The sequence below is a fragment of the Chiloscyllium punctatum genome, chromosome 24 (assembly GCF_047496795.1).
Source record: "Chiloscyllium punctatum isolate Juve2018m chromosome 24, sChiPun1.3, whole genome shotgun sequence".
In the NCBI taxonomy this organism is placed as follows: Eukaryota; Metazoa; Chordata; class Chondrichthyes; order Orectolobiformes; family Hemiscylliidae; genus Chiloscyllium; species Chiloscyllium punctatum.
The window spans coordinates 42,277,456-42,291,255 of NC_092762.1; positions in this window are offsets into that span (position 1 = coordinate 42,277,456).

Genomic DNA, 13,800 nt, shown 5'->3' on the forward strand with positions numbered 1-13,800 from the left:
GAGGTACAGTTAGTAAGTTTGCAGATGACACCAAAATTGGAGGTGTAGTGGACAGCAAAGAGGGTTACCTCAGATTACAACGGGATCTGTACCAGATGGGCCAATGGGCTGAGAAGTGGCAGATGGAGTTTAATTCAGATAAATGGGAGGTGCTGCATTTTGGGAAAGCAAATCTTAGCAGGACTTATACACTGAATGGAAAGGTCCTAGGGTGTGTTGCTGAACAAAGAGACCATTGAGTGAAGTTCCATAGCTCCTTGAAAGTGGAGTCGCAGGTAGATAGGATAGTGAAGAAGGCATTTGGTATGCTTTCCTTTATTGGTTAGAGTATTGAGTACAGGAGTTGGGAGGTCATGTTGCGGCTGTACAGGACATTGGATAGGCCACTGTTGGAATATTGTATGCAATTCAGGTCTCCTTCCTATCGGAAAGATGTTGTGAAACTTGAAAGGATTCAGAAAAGATTTACAAGGATGTTGCCAGGGTTGGAGGATTTGAGCTATTGGGAGAGGCTGAACAGGCTGGGGCTGTTTTCCCTGGAGCATCGGAGGCTGAGAGGTGACCTTATAGAGGTTTACAAAATTATGATGGGCATGGATAGGACAAATAGACAAAGTCTTTTCCCTGGGGTCAGGGAGTCCAGAACTAGAGGGCATAGGTTTAGTGTGAGAGGAGAAAGATATAAAAGAGAACTAAGGGGCAATCTTTTCACTCAGAGGGTGGTACGTGTATGGAATGAGCTGCCAGAGGAAGTGGTGGAGGCTGGTACAATTGCAACATTTAAAAGGTATTTGGATGGGTATATGAATAGGAAGGGTTTGGAGGGATATGGGCCGGGTGCTGGCAGGTGGGACTAGATTGGGTTGGGATATCAGGTCAGCATGGACAGGTTGGACCGAAGGGTCTGTTTCCATACTGCACATCTCTATGACTCTATGATTCTAAAACAGAGTCTAGGTGCCCTTGTACCTAAGACAGTGCCATGTGTGGTGACATTGTACATTTTTGACAGTGCTGCTGTACTCCAGTACTTCAGTACACGTGACAATAAAGCTTAAATCAGATTAAAGCAAACCAAGATTTTAACTTGCTGCCTCCTCTCCAACCTCAAAAATATTCAGGGAAATGAATGTCTATCAGCAAAGTGTGAGAATCCAATCAGTGACTGGTTTCATTAACATCCTGGGACACACCATTGAAACAGAATCAGAGGCTTTGTTGTTTTATAATTGTCTCCTTCAACATTTTCAGTCAGAAGTGGGTGGTCACATCCAAAGATCCCAGGCATCATGGATGCCTGTCTTTGGGTAACTTGTGATATTAATAAGTAGGAACAGGCACTCGACACTGCAAAGGCTTTGGATTCTGACAGCATTCCTCTGCTCCAGATCTCACCAAGCTGTTCCAGTACATCGACAACATTGGCACCTACTCAACAATGTGGAACTTTGTTCAATAATGCCCTGTACACAAAAGGCAGCACAAATCCGACCCAGCCAGTTACCGCTCATCAGCCTATTCGCAGTTATCAGCAAACAGATGGAAATGGTTGTTGACAGAGCTCTCAGGCATCACTTCATAACAAGCTGCTCCCAGACTGTGTTTGCTGGCACCAGTGCATGTGCATTGTGTGCTGCTTTAAGTCACACAAACACTCACAAACATTTCAGGAGGGATGTGGATAGGGAGAGGGAGAGATTGTGCCTCAGAAAGCAGGGGGAGGGAAAGAACAGGAAGGGGGAGTGCCCCTTGTCCCATGTCCAGCTCCCCCTCTCAGCACCCGCTGAACCCCATGTGAAAATTTACATGTGCTTCCCTGCAAAGCTCGCACATGACACCACACATAAATTGGAAGTGATATAGTGTTTGGAATTGTGTGCGTGCATGCTCCCGAATGAGTACAACGGCAATAATTAACCGCATTTCAGGCTGTCAGCAAACATTGTCTTGCTCGTAAACCTTTAGTTTGGGTTCTACTCTGCCACTCCACACCAGGCACAGGCTTATCAAACCTTATTACAGAATTGTTATAGTACACAAGGAGGTCATTCTGCCCATTGAACGATTCACTTCGTGCCCTTCTCCTGCCTTGTCCCCATAACATAGTCCTTTCCTTTCATGGAAGACCATTCGATCTAGGGAGCAGAATTAGGCCATTTAGCCCATCAAGTGTGCTCTGCCACTCCATCATAGCTGAGATATGTCTCTTACCTGCCTTATCCCTGTAACCCTTGACCCCCTTACTAATTAGGAAGTTATTTATCTCTGCTTTGAATACACTCAATGACTTGGTCTCCATCTACAGCAACGAGTTCCACAGATTCACCACATATAGCTAAAGAAATTTCTCCTCATCTCAGTTCTGAAGGGACATCCTCTCGCTCTGAGGCTATGGCCTCGGCTGAGGGGTGACCTTATAAAGGTTTAAACATCATGAGGGGGAAGGATAGGATAAATAGACAAGGTTTTTTCCCAGGGTGTGGGGGGAGGGGGGAGTCCAGAACTAGAGGACATAGATTTAAGGTGAGGGGGAAAAATTTAAAAGGCACCTAAGGGGCACTGTTTTTCACACAGAGGGTGGTGTGTGTATTGAATGAGCTGCCAGAGGAAGTGGTGGAGGCGGGTACAATTACAACATTTAAAAGGCATCTGGATGGATATATGAATAGGAAGGGTTTGGAGGGATATAGGCCAAGTGCTGGCAAATGGGACTAGATTAGTTTAGGATATCTGGTCAGCATGGACCAAGGCATCTGTTTCCATGCTGTACATCTCTATGACCCTAAAACCTCTTCTCCATGCCCAATATCTAGGCCTCTCAGTATTTTGCAACTTCCAACTGGAACTCCCCACATCCTTTTAACCTTCACTGAATACAAACCCAGAGTCTTTATATATAGACCGGTGAGCCTGACCTTGGTGGTGGGCAAGTTGTTGGAGAGAATCCTGAGGGACAGGATGTACATGTATTTAGAAAGGCAAGGACTGATTTGGGATAGTCAACATGGCTTTGTGCGTGGAAATCATGTCTCACAAACTTGATTGAGTTTTTTGAAGAAGTAACAAAGAAGATTGATGAGGGCAGAGCAGTAGATGTGATCTATATGGACTTCAGTAAGGCACTCGACAAGGTTCCCCATGGGAGACTGATTAGCAAGGTTAGATCTCATGGAATACAGGGAAAACTAACCATTTGGATACAGAACTGGCTCAAAGGTAGAAGACAGAGGGTGGTGGTGGAGGGTTGTTTTTCAGACTGGAGGCCTGAGACCAGTGGAGTGCCACAAGGATCGGTGCTAGGTCCTCTACTTTTTGTTATTTACATAAATGATTTGGATGCGAGCATAAGAGGTACAGTTAGTAAGTTTGCAGATGTCACTAAAATTGGAGGTGTAGTGGACAGCGAAGAGGGTTACCTCAGATTACAACGGGATCTGTACCAGATGGGCCAATGGGCTGAGAAGTGGCAGATGGAGTTTAATTCAGATAAATGTGAGGTGCTGCATTTTGGGAAAGCAAATCGTAGCAGGACTTATACACTTAATGGAAAGGTCCTAGGGAATGTTGCTGAACAAAGAGACCTTGGTGTGCAGGTTCATAGCTCCTTGAAAGTGGAGTCGCAGGTAGATAGGATAGTGAAGAAGGCGTTTGGTATGCTTTCCTTTATTGGTCAGAGTATTGAGTACTGGAGTTGGGAGGTCATGTTGCGGCTGTCCAGGACATTGGTTAGGCCACTGTTGGAATATTGTATGCAATTCTGGTCTCCTTCCTATCGGAAAGATGTTGTGAAACTTGAAAGGATTCAGAAAAGATTTACAAGGATGTTGCCAGGGTTGGAGGGATTGAGCTACAGGGAGAGGCTGAACAGGCTGGGACTGTTTTCCCTGGAGCGTCGGAGGCTGAGGGGTGACCTCATAGAGGTTTACAAAATTATGAGGAACATGGATAGGGTAAATAGACAAAGTCTTTTCCCTGGGGTCGGGGAGTCCAGAACTAGAGGGCATTGGTTTAGGGTGAGAGGGGAAAGATATAAAAGGGATCTAAGGTGCAACTTTTTCATGCAGAGGGTGGTATGTGTTTGGAATGAGCTGCCAGAGGAAGTGGTGGAGGCTGGGACAATTGTAACATTTAAGAGGCATTTAGACAGATATATGAATAGGAAGGGTTTGGAGGGATATGGGCCGGGTGCTGGCAGGTGGGACTAGATTGGGTTGGGATATCTGGTCGGCATGGACGGGTTGGACCGAAGGGTCTGTTTCCATGCTGTACATCTCTATGACTCTATAACAATCCCTTCATCCCCAGGACCATTCTTGTAGACGTTGTCTGGACCCCTCAATGCCAGCATATCCTTCCTTAGATACATGGCCCAAAACTGTGGCTCAGTGTTAGCACTGTTGCCTCACAGCGCCAGGGTCCCAGGTTCAATTCCAGCCTTGGGTGACTGTCTGTGTGGAGTTTGCACATTCCCCCCCCGGGTCTGCATGGGTTTTCTCCAGGTGCTCTGGTTTCCTCCCACAGTCCAAAGATGTGTAGGTCAGGTGAATTGGCCATGCTAAATTGCCCGTAATGTTAGGTGCATTAGTCAGAGGGAAATGGGTCTGGGTGGGTTACTCTTTGGAGGGCCGAAGGGCCTGTTTCCACACTGTAGTGAATCTAATCTAAAGATCCCAGTGGAGGCAAAGAGTGAAGTCAAGGTAGGAGGAAAGAAAGTACTTTCTTGGGTGGCGTGGTGGCTCAGTGGTTAGCACTGTTGCCTCACAGCATCAGGGTCCCAGGTTCGATTCTCAGCCTTAGGCAACTGTCTGGGTGGTGTTTGCACATTCTCCCCGTGTCTGCGTGGGTTTCCTCCGGGTGCTCTGGTTTCGTCCCACAGTCCGAAGATGTGCAGTCACGTGAATTGCCATCCTGTAGTGTTAGGTGCATTAGTCAGAGGGGAATGGGTCTGGGTGAGTTACTCTTCAGAGGGTCCATGTGGACTGGTTGGGCTGAAGGGCCTGTTTCCACACTGTAGGTAATCTACTCTAACCAAAACTGCTCACAATATTCCAAATGTGGTCTGACCAGAATCTTATACAACCTCAGCAGTACATCTCTGCGCTTGTATTCTCGCTCTCTTGGAATGAAAGCCAATATTGCATTTGCCTACCATTTGCTAACTGTACCTGCGTTCTAACCTTAAGAGAATCCTGAACTCGGACTCCCAAGTCCCTTTACGCTTCAGATTTTCGAAGCCTTTCCTCAGTTAGAAAATAGTCTATGCCTCTATTCTTCAGACCAAAGTACATAAGCTCACACGTTCCCACCTTGTCTACCATCTGTGACTTCTTTGCCCACTAACCTGGCATGTCAAAGTCCTTCTGCTGCTTTCCTGCTTCCTCAAGATTACTTCCTCCATCTACAAGCTCAGCAACAATGCCCTCAATTCTTTCATCCAGATCGTTAATGTAGAGTGTGAATAGCTATGGTCCCAACACTGACTCATATGGAATTGCATTTGTCACCTGCCAGCCTGAAAAAGGCCCCTTTATCCCTCCTCTCTGCCTTCTGTCATGTCAGTACCTTGTCTCTAACAACATGGGCTCTTATATTATTTAGCAGCCTCCAGTATGGTACCTTGTCAAAGGCCTGGAAATCCAAATAGATCACATCCATTGGCGCTCTTTTGTCTAACCCACTCATTGCTTCCTCAAAGAATTGACAAACTGATACAAACAGATTTGTCAGGCATGAACTCCCCTTGACGGTACCGTGCTGACTCAGCCCTATTTTACTACGCAATTCCAAGTACCCTGTAATCTCCTCCTTACTAATAAAAATCTTGCCAAGATTGAGGTCAGGCTAACTGGCCTATAGTTTCCTGTTTCTGCCTCCCTCCCTTCTTAAACAGGGTGTTTAAACATTAGCCATTTTCCAGTCCATATTGCAGTCAGTAGGGTACTTTAGACCTTATCCATACACTGTGTGAAAAGGTTTCTCTTCTTCACTTTCGTTGTTGTATCAGTTACTTTACTTCTCATTCTTAATTTATTTATTCGTGTGATTGTGAGAGTAACTGCTCAAAGAGCAGTTGAGAGCCAACCACATTGCTCTGTGGCTCTGGAGTCACACATAGGTCAGACCAGGTGAGGACGGCTATTTCCTTCACTGAAGGACATTAGTCAATCAGACGGATTTTTCCGACAATCAACAATGGATTCATGATCATTTTACTTCCAGATTATTTTTATTGAACTGAAGTTCTACCATCTGCCCTGGTGGGATTCGAACTCGAGTTTCCACAATGTTACCTGGGTCTCTAGATTAACAGTCTAGCAAAAATACCACTACTCTTATTGCTTCCAAGAATAAAAACATTTTCACCCCCTTTACATAGTCCAGACTTGGAGTGATTTTGAAAACCTCAGTCAGATCACATTCTTCTCTCTAAGGAGAACAGGCCCAACCTCTCCAATCAATCCTTATAATGGATGCATTTCATCCAGAAACTAGTCTTATAAACCTCTTCTGCATTCCATTCAAAGCATTCACATCTGTTTGAAGTATATAGTATCCAGAACTGTACACATTTTCCTCAAGTCTAGCCAGTGTCTTGTACAAGTTGTAAAGCATCACTTCCACACTCTTACACTCTGTGCCCCTGTTTATAAAGCACGGGACACTGCTGTATGCTTCACCAACTACTGCCTCAACCTGCCCTACCATCTTTAATGGCTTATGTACATATACACCCAAGTCCCACTGCTTCTGCAAATCCTTTAGCCTATCCTTTACCCTTTACCTTATGTTATTTCTCTGCCAATTTTGTATCCAAATAATGAAGGTGCAATTCTACTGTGGAACCAGGTAACCGTGGTGAGACTAAGAGTTCATAGTGTCAGAGTGACCAATTAGAAGAGGTTGGACAAGTTGAATAGAGGATTGGCAAATAGGAAACAGTTGGATAAATATATTGACTTTAGGATGGCAAGCTGTAACCGATGGAATGCCATGGGATTCAGTGCTGGTACCTCGATTACATTTTCATATGTTATTTTTATAAAACTTTAGTAATGGTTTAGATGAAAGGGCATACGTATTATTTCAAAATTTGCTTATGGCATGAAAATACCTAAAAAAGCAAGTTGCAAGAAGGAGTCAGGATACAGAAACTGTGAAAGGGTTGAGTGCATGGACACACAGACAGCAGACAGAGTGTGTGTGGAATTGTGAGGTTGGAAGGATGAAAATGCAGAACATTATTAAAATGTGCTGAGGCTGTTTTCTTACAGGGATCCCTGGATACCCCTAGATATCCCTGGATACCCCTGGATACACCTGGATACCCCTGGATATCCCTGGATACCCCTGGACATGAATCATAAAATGTTAGCATGCAGGTGGAGCATGTGAAAGTGAACATATTTTCACCTTTTTGCAATGGGAGGGAATATAGAAGTTGTTTTTTTCATTCACTCAAGGAATGTAAGATTTGATGGCTGCCCATCCCTCACCGTCCTTGAGAAGGTGTGATGAGTTGCTTTCTTAAACCACTGCAGTTCATGTGCTGTTGGTAGATCCACAACACCCTTAGGGAGGGAATTCCAAGATTCAAATCCAGCAACAGTGAAGGAACTTGTTTCCATAACAGGATGGCGAGTGGCTTGGAGGGGAACTTGGAAGTGGTGATGTTCTCATGTATCTACTGCCCATGTTCTTCTAGACGGAAGTGATCATGGGTTTGGAAGGTGCTGTTTAAGAAATCTTGGTGACTTTCTGCAGGCATCACATACACGGCTGCTATTGAGCATTGGTAGTGAAGGGAGTGCAGGTTTGCGGATGTGGTGCTAATGAAACAGGCTACTTTGACTTTGATTGAGTTTTTTGAAGAAGTAAGGAAGAGGATTGATGAGGACAGAGCAGTAGATGTGATCTATATGGACTTCAGTAAGGCATTTGACAAGGTTCCCCATGGGAGACTGGTGAGCAAAGTTAGATCTCATGGAATACAGGGAGAACTAGCCATTTGGATACAGAACTGGCTTAAAGGTAGAAGACAGAAGGTGGTGGTGGAGGGTTGTTTTTCAGACTGGAAACCTGTGCCAGTGGAGTGCCACAAGGATCGGTGCTGGGTCCTCTACTTTTTGTCATTTACATAAATGATTTGGATGTAAGCATAAGAGGTACAGTTAGTAAGTTTGCAGATGGCACCAAAATTGGAGGTGTAGTGGACAGTGAAGAGGGTTACCTCAGATTATAACGGGATCGTGATCAGATGGGTCAATGGGCTGAGAAGTGGCAGATGGAGTTTAATTCAGATAAATGTGAGGTGCTGCATTTTGGGAAAGCAAATCCTAGCAGCACTTTTACACTTAATGGTAAGGTCCTAGGGAGTGTTGCTGATCAAAGAGAACTTGGCGTGCAGGTTCATAGCTCCTTGAAAGTGGAGTCGCAGGTAGATAGGATAGTGACAAAGGCATTTGGTATGCTTTCCTTTATTGGTCAGAGTATTGAGTACAGGAGTTGGGAGGTCATGTTGCGGCTGTACAGGACATTGGTTAGGCCACTGTTGGAATATTATGTGCAATTCTGGTCTCTTTCCTATCGGAAAGATGTTGTGAAACTTGAAAGGGTTCACAAAAGATTTACAAGGATGTTGCCAGGGTTGGAGGATTTGAGCTAGGGAGAGGTTGAATAGGCTGGGGCTGTTTTCCCTGGAGTATCGGAGGCTGAGAGGTGACCTTATAGAAGTTTATAAAATCATGAGGGGCATGGATAGGATAAATAGACAAAGTCTTTTCCCTGGGGTGGGGAAGTCCAGAACTAGAGGGCATAGGTTTAGGGTGAGAGGGGAAAGATATAAAAGTGACCTAAGAGCCAATATTTTCACTCAGAGGGTGGTACGTGTATGGATCAGCTGCCAGAGGATGTGGTGGAGGCTGGTACAATTGCAACATTTAAAAGGCATCTGGATGGGTATATGAATAGGAAGGGTTTGGAGGGATATAGTTCAGGTGCTGGCAGGTGGGACTAGATTGGGTTGGGATATCTGGTCGGCATGGACGGGTTGGACCGAAGGGTCTGTTTCCATGCTGTACATCTCTAAGCCTCTATGACCTGGATGGTGTGAAGATTCTTGAGTGTGGTTGGAGCTGCAATCATCCAGGAAAATGGGATATATTGCATTACTGACTTGTAGATGGTGGACAGGCTTTGGAGAGTCAGAAGATGAGTTATTCATTACAAGATTCCAGCCTCTTTATTTGCTGTTGTAGCTATAGTTGTCAGTCGCTATTCTGTATTTATATAGTTGTCCCAGTTCAGTTTCTTGTGTGACGTGGGTCTCTTAGGACCAATCATCTTCAGCTGCTCCTTCAAGACCTCCCCTCCACCAGAAATGGAGACATTTGCTGATGACTTCACAATGTTCAGCACCATTCATAACTCCTCAGATACTGAAGCAGTCTATGTCCAAATGCAGCCAGGCCTGGACAATATCCAGACTTGGGTTGAGAAGTGCCAAGTTACAATCACATTGCACAAATGTCAGCTAATGACCATCTCCACTTATCTTACCGTCACCCCTTGACATTCCTTGACATTACCATTGTTCACTTCCCTGCTTTCAATGTGCTGAGGATTACCATTGAGCATAGACTCAAGAAGACTAAATTGAAGTCCAGGTCAGAGGCTAGGAATCCTCACAAGTCAGCAGTGTGATGGAATAATTGCCGCATGCCTGGACAGGTGCAACTCCAACAACGCTTATGATGCAGCCTACATTCATCAACGTGGACATTCACTCTCAGCACCACCACCGACACTCAGTTATTTAACCCTCGTTCCATCTCTCCTTCTCTCACTCCATCTCCCCCTGTTGCAATTCATCTGTCCCTGTCTCACTCCATTTCCCCCTCTCTCACTTTTCTGTCTGTCCATCTCTTCTTCTCTCACTCCATCTCTCTCTTCCTCACTTCATCTCTCCTCCCGCACCACTGAAGAGCTGATTTAACCGCAGGTCAGTAGTTACCTGTTCCTTAGCTACATCATATTTTAATTTACTCCTAAACAATACCCCACAGTGTTATTTTCTGAAGAACATCTATCAAATTTGCATTTGACTGAATTAAAATTGCACATTGTGTCCTTTGGAATCTGTTACCAAAGGCTGTGCTCTCTGCTGCTACCAGTCTGGACCAAATCTGTCATGGAGGACATTGGGCAGAGCTCTCAAATCACCCTCTCCGTTCCAGTGAGAATAGACTCAATCTATGTAATCATTCTTTATAACACAATCCTTCCATTCCTTAACATTACAGTAGTTATTCCCTCTTATGCTGGGCCAGATAATAATTTAACTGCAATGTCTAGGGTTGGGGAATTTGCAGGCTGGCTCTGCCACGTTTACAACTCTGTTCATTGTGCAATGGCCACTGATACCTCAGCTCAGCTGAGGCACAGCAATTGCAGTACTAAGTTTAGTCAGGTGGGGTCAGTGTCCAGCAATCCTACAGCACTGACAATGATTCACAAAGACAGAGCAAGGAAAGTGAGACTGGGAGATGGAAGTGCACTAAGTCAATAATCTGTAATATTCAATTTATGGGTCATTTGGCTTTTGGCAATCTTTTAGTTTTTACCCTGGCAAATTGAGTGATTTTTTTTTAGGAATTCTTATTTCCATTACAATGCTGAGCTCAGTTACAATACCTGATGAAGGGCTTTTGCCCGAAACATCGATTTTGCTGCTCGTTGGATGCTGCCTGAACTGCTGTGCTCTTCCAGCACCACTAATCCAGAATTTGGTTTCCAGCATCTGCAGTTATTGTTTTTACCTCAGTTATATACCTGTCAACATACCATTCCACCCTACACTCTAGAAACTGCTGCCTTTAACAGTGTTAACCTCAGTTATGAAGATAGATTGGAGAGGTCTCAGCTATTTTTCTTCACAAAGTGAAAGCTGAGAGGAAATTTGATGAAAGTGTTCAAGATCGTGAGGAGTCTGGACAGGGTCAAGGGGGAAATGTTGCCCCTCGTGAAAGAATTGAGAGACAGAGCTTTAAGACAATCTTTAAATGAAGCAACAGACTCTACCTAAAGGAGAAGCATTTTCGTGCACTGAATTAGGATCTGGAATGCACTGTCTGATGGATGTTGATTTAATCAAAGCATTCAAGAGGAAGTTGGCTGATTACATGAAGAGATGACATTTGCAGGGTTACTCGGAAAGTGTGAAATTGAGACAAGGTGAGTTGGTCTTGTAGAGCTCCAACACAAACATGATAGGCTTGAATGGCCTCTTTCTGTGCTGGAACCATTGCTGTAACCATGTCTTAACCATTTTCTCTCAGGAAGCAACTGGATGATGGAGTCTGGCTACCCTGGAGTCACTGAGAAGTAGGAGAGGTGTGTTCTGGCTCAAGGGTAGGGTGGGAGCGGGGAAATGGTCGGTGGGGTTGGGGAAGAAGGAACTGATTGGGTGGGGGTGGGGTCAGGACTGGTCAGGTGGGGATGGGGAAGGTGTGAGGCTGGTGCTGAGAGCCAATGATACTCTCTGGCTATGTGCTAACCCGTTGGCCCTCACTAAGGCTGTTCTCTGTCAGTTTTCTGGATGTCTTTGCAGGCGAATAACAAGGTGCTGTTGGTGCAGTTATGACCTACAGAGCTTCATTTATTTGAAGCTTATTTCTAATGTACTGCCTTACCCTGGACTCTGCAAAGAAAATAAACTCTGTGAATATGAACTAGCACCAGTCCTGGAGCTCCACTTCCCTGACCTGTTCAAATCCCCGATGACTGTAAGATTTTAATAATACCACCACTAACCTCTAAAAAACCATATTGGTTTGAAGTAACATTTTAAGATGTGGCCTTAGCTATCTTTTCAAACAGTTTAGTTTGAATTTCCGCTCATGAAGGTAATGAACAAATCAGCTTCTTGTGACAAATGGATCTTGCTGACCTGGTGCCTATTTAAAAGCTGCTGGATGGTCTGGCTTTAAGCTTTTGTGTCTGTTTTAATTCAAGACTTGCTTTTCAACTTCAAAGAAATAAGAAAAAACATTGAAATTCACAACTTGAGCTCAGCATGACATCTTGTCCTTAACGAGCATTCTGACTTAGTGCCGTTCTCTGGCCTTCTCCTGACACTCTTGTGTTTTGTTTCTCTTTGCATCATTATCCAATCTCCCCTTGAATGCTTTGATTGACCGAAACATCGACTTCTCCACCTCCTGGTGATGCCTGGCTTGTTGTGTTCTTCCAGTCTCCTGCTTGTCTACTTTCACCTCTCCTCATCCAGTACATTTCAGTCCTAGCCCACTCAGTGTGTTGAAAGCTTTCTTCAAACCTCACATTTGCTCCTTTTGCAAATCGCTTTAAAACTGGGCCCTCTGGCTCTTGACTTTTTACGAGTGGGAACATTTTCCCCTTGTCTACTGTCTTATGATTTTGAAAAGCTCTGTTAAATCTTTTCTCAGCCTTCTTCTCTCCAAGGATAACAGTCCCAATGTCTCCCATCTCTCCTCGCCCATGGAACCATTCCAATACATGTCTTCCACATTCTTTCCAACACATTTACTTCCTTCCTAAAATGTGACATCCAAACTTACATATAATTCCCCAGCTGAGATCGAGTGAGGGAAAATTTACGCATTCAGCATAACATCCTTTCTTTTGTACTCTATGTCATTATTAATAATGTACAGTATGCTTTATTAACTGCTCTGTCTATGTGTTTTGTCATATTTAATAACTTTTGCACATGTACACCCAAGTGTCTTTGCTCCTACACCCCTTTATAGTAGTACCCTTTAATTTACAATTCCTATGTTCTTCTCAACTTCAATTCTTTATTTAAAGTGCATCTGCCCCCTATCTGCCCACTCCACCAATTTAAAGCTAGCCCTCTCACATTTAACTTTTTTGTTGTCAGCAAACTTTGTATTGTTCCCTGCTTCTGAGATCTGGATCACTACTGTGAATCAGTGAAGGCAAGTGTCCCAATACTGATCCTTGGGGAAGTTCACTCAAACTTCCTTGAGCCCAAGAAATATCCATTAGTTATTACTCTGTTTCCTGTCTCTCAGCTAATTTTGTATCCACATTGCTACTGTCTCTTTTGTACCATGATTATGACTTTCTAAAAGTCTATTTTTGGTCCTATATCCAACACCTCTGAAAGTCCACGTATATACTGTGTAAACTCTTATTGAGCCTTTTTGTTATCTCTTTTAAAATTTGTTGCAAGTTAGTTAACCACAACTTCTTCTTAAGAAGTCCGTGCTGGCTCTCCTTAACTTACCCATGTTTATCTACATGACTATTAATACTACCCTGTATTATGGTTTGGAGAAGTTTCTTCCTCATCAAGTTAACAATGACTGGCCTGTGACTGGCAGGCTCTTCCTTGCACCTTTTGTTTTGAACAAGAGAGGAATGTTTGCCATTACCCAGGCCTCCAGAACCAATCCTCAGTCAAAGGAAGGTTGAAAAATTGTAGCCAGTGCCTCTGCAATTTCCGTCATCATTACTTTCACTACTCTTACATGTATTTCATCTGGTCTGATGCCATATTGATATTATTTACAGTCAGTACAATATCATCTCTGTCTCAGTTTTGACCCCTTCTAGTGACTGAATTTCTGTCTCTCTCACCCTGTCCTGGATAGTGAAATAACTCCACAGAGGCCAGTGTCCTGTCACCTTTATTTACGTGTGGAGAGTCCTTGACACTTATCCAGTTCCCTCAGAGTGAACAGAATTTCTGACACTCCTGTTTATATTTTATTAAACAAATTACAAAACCGTTTATAAAAA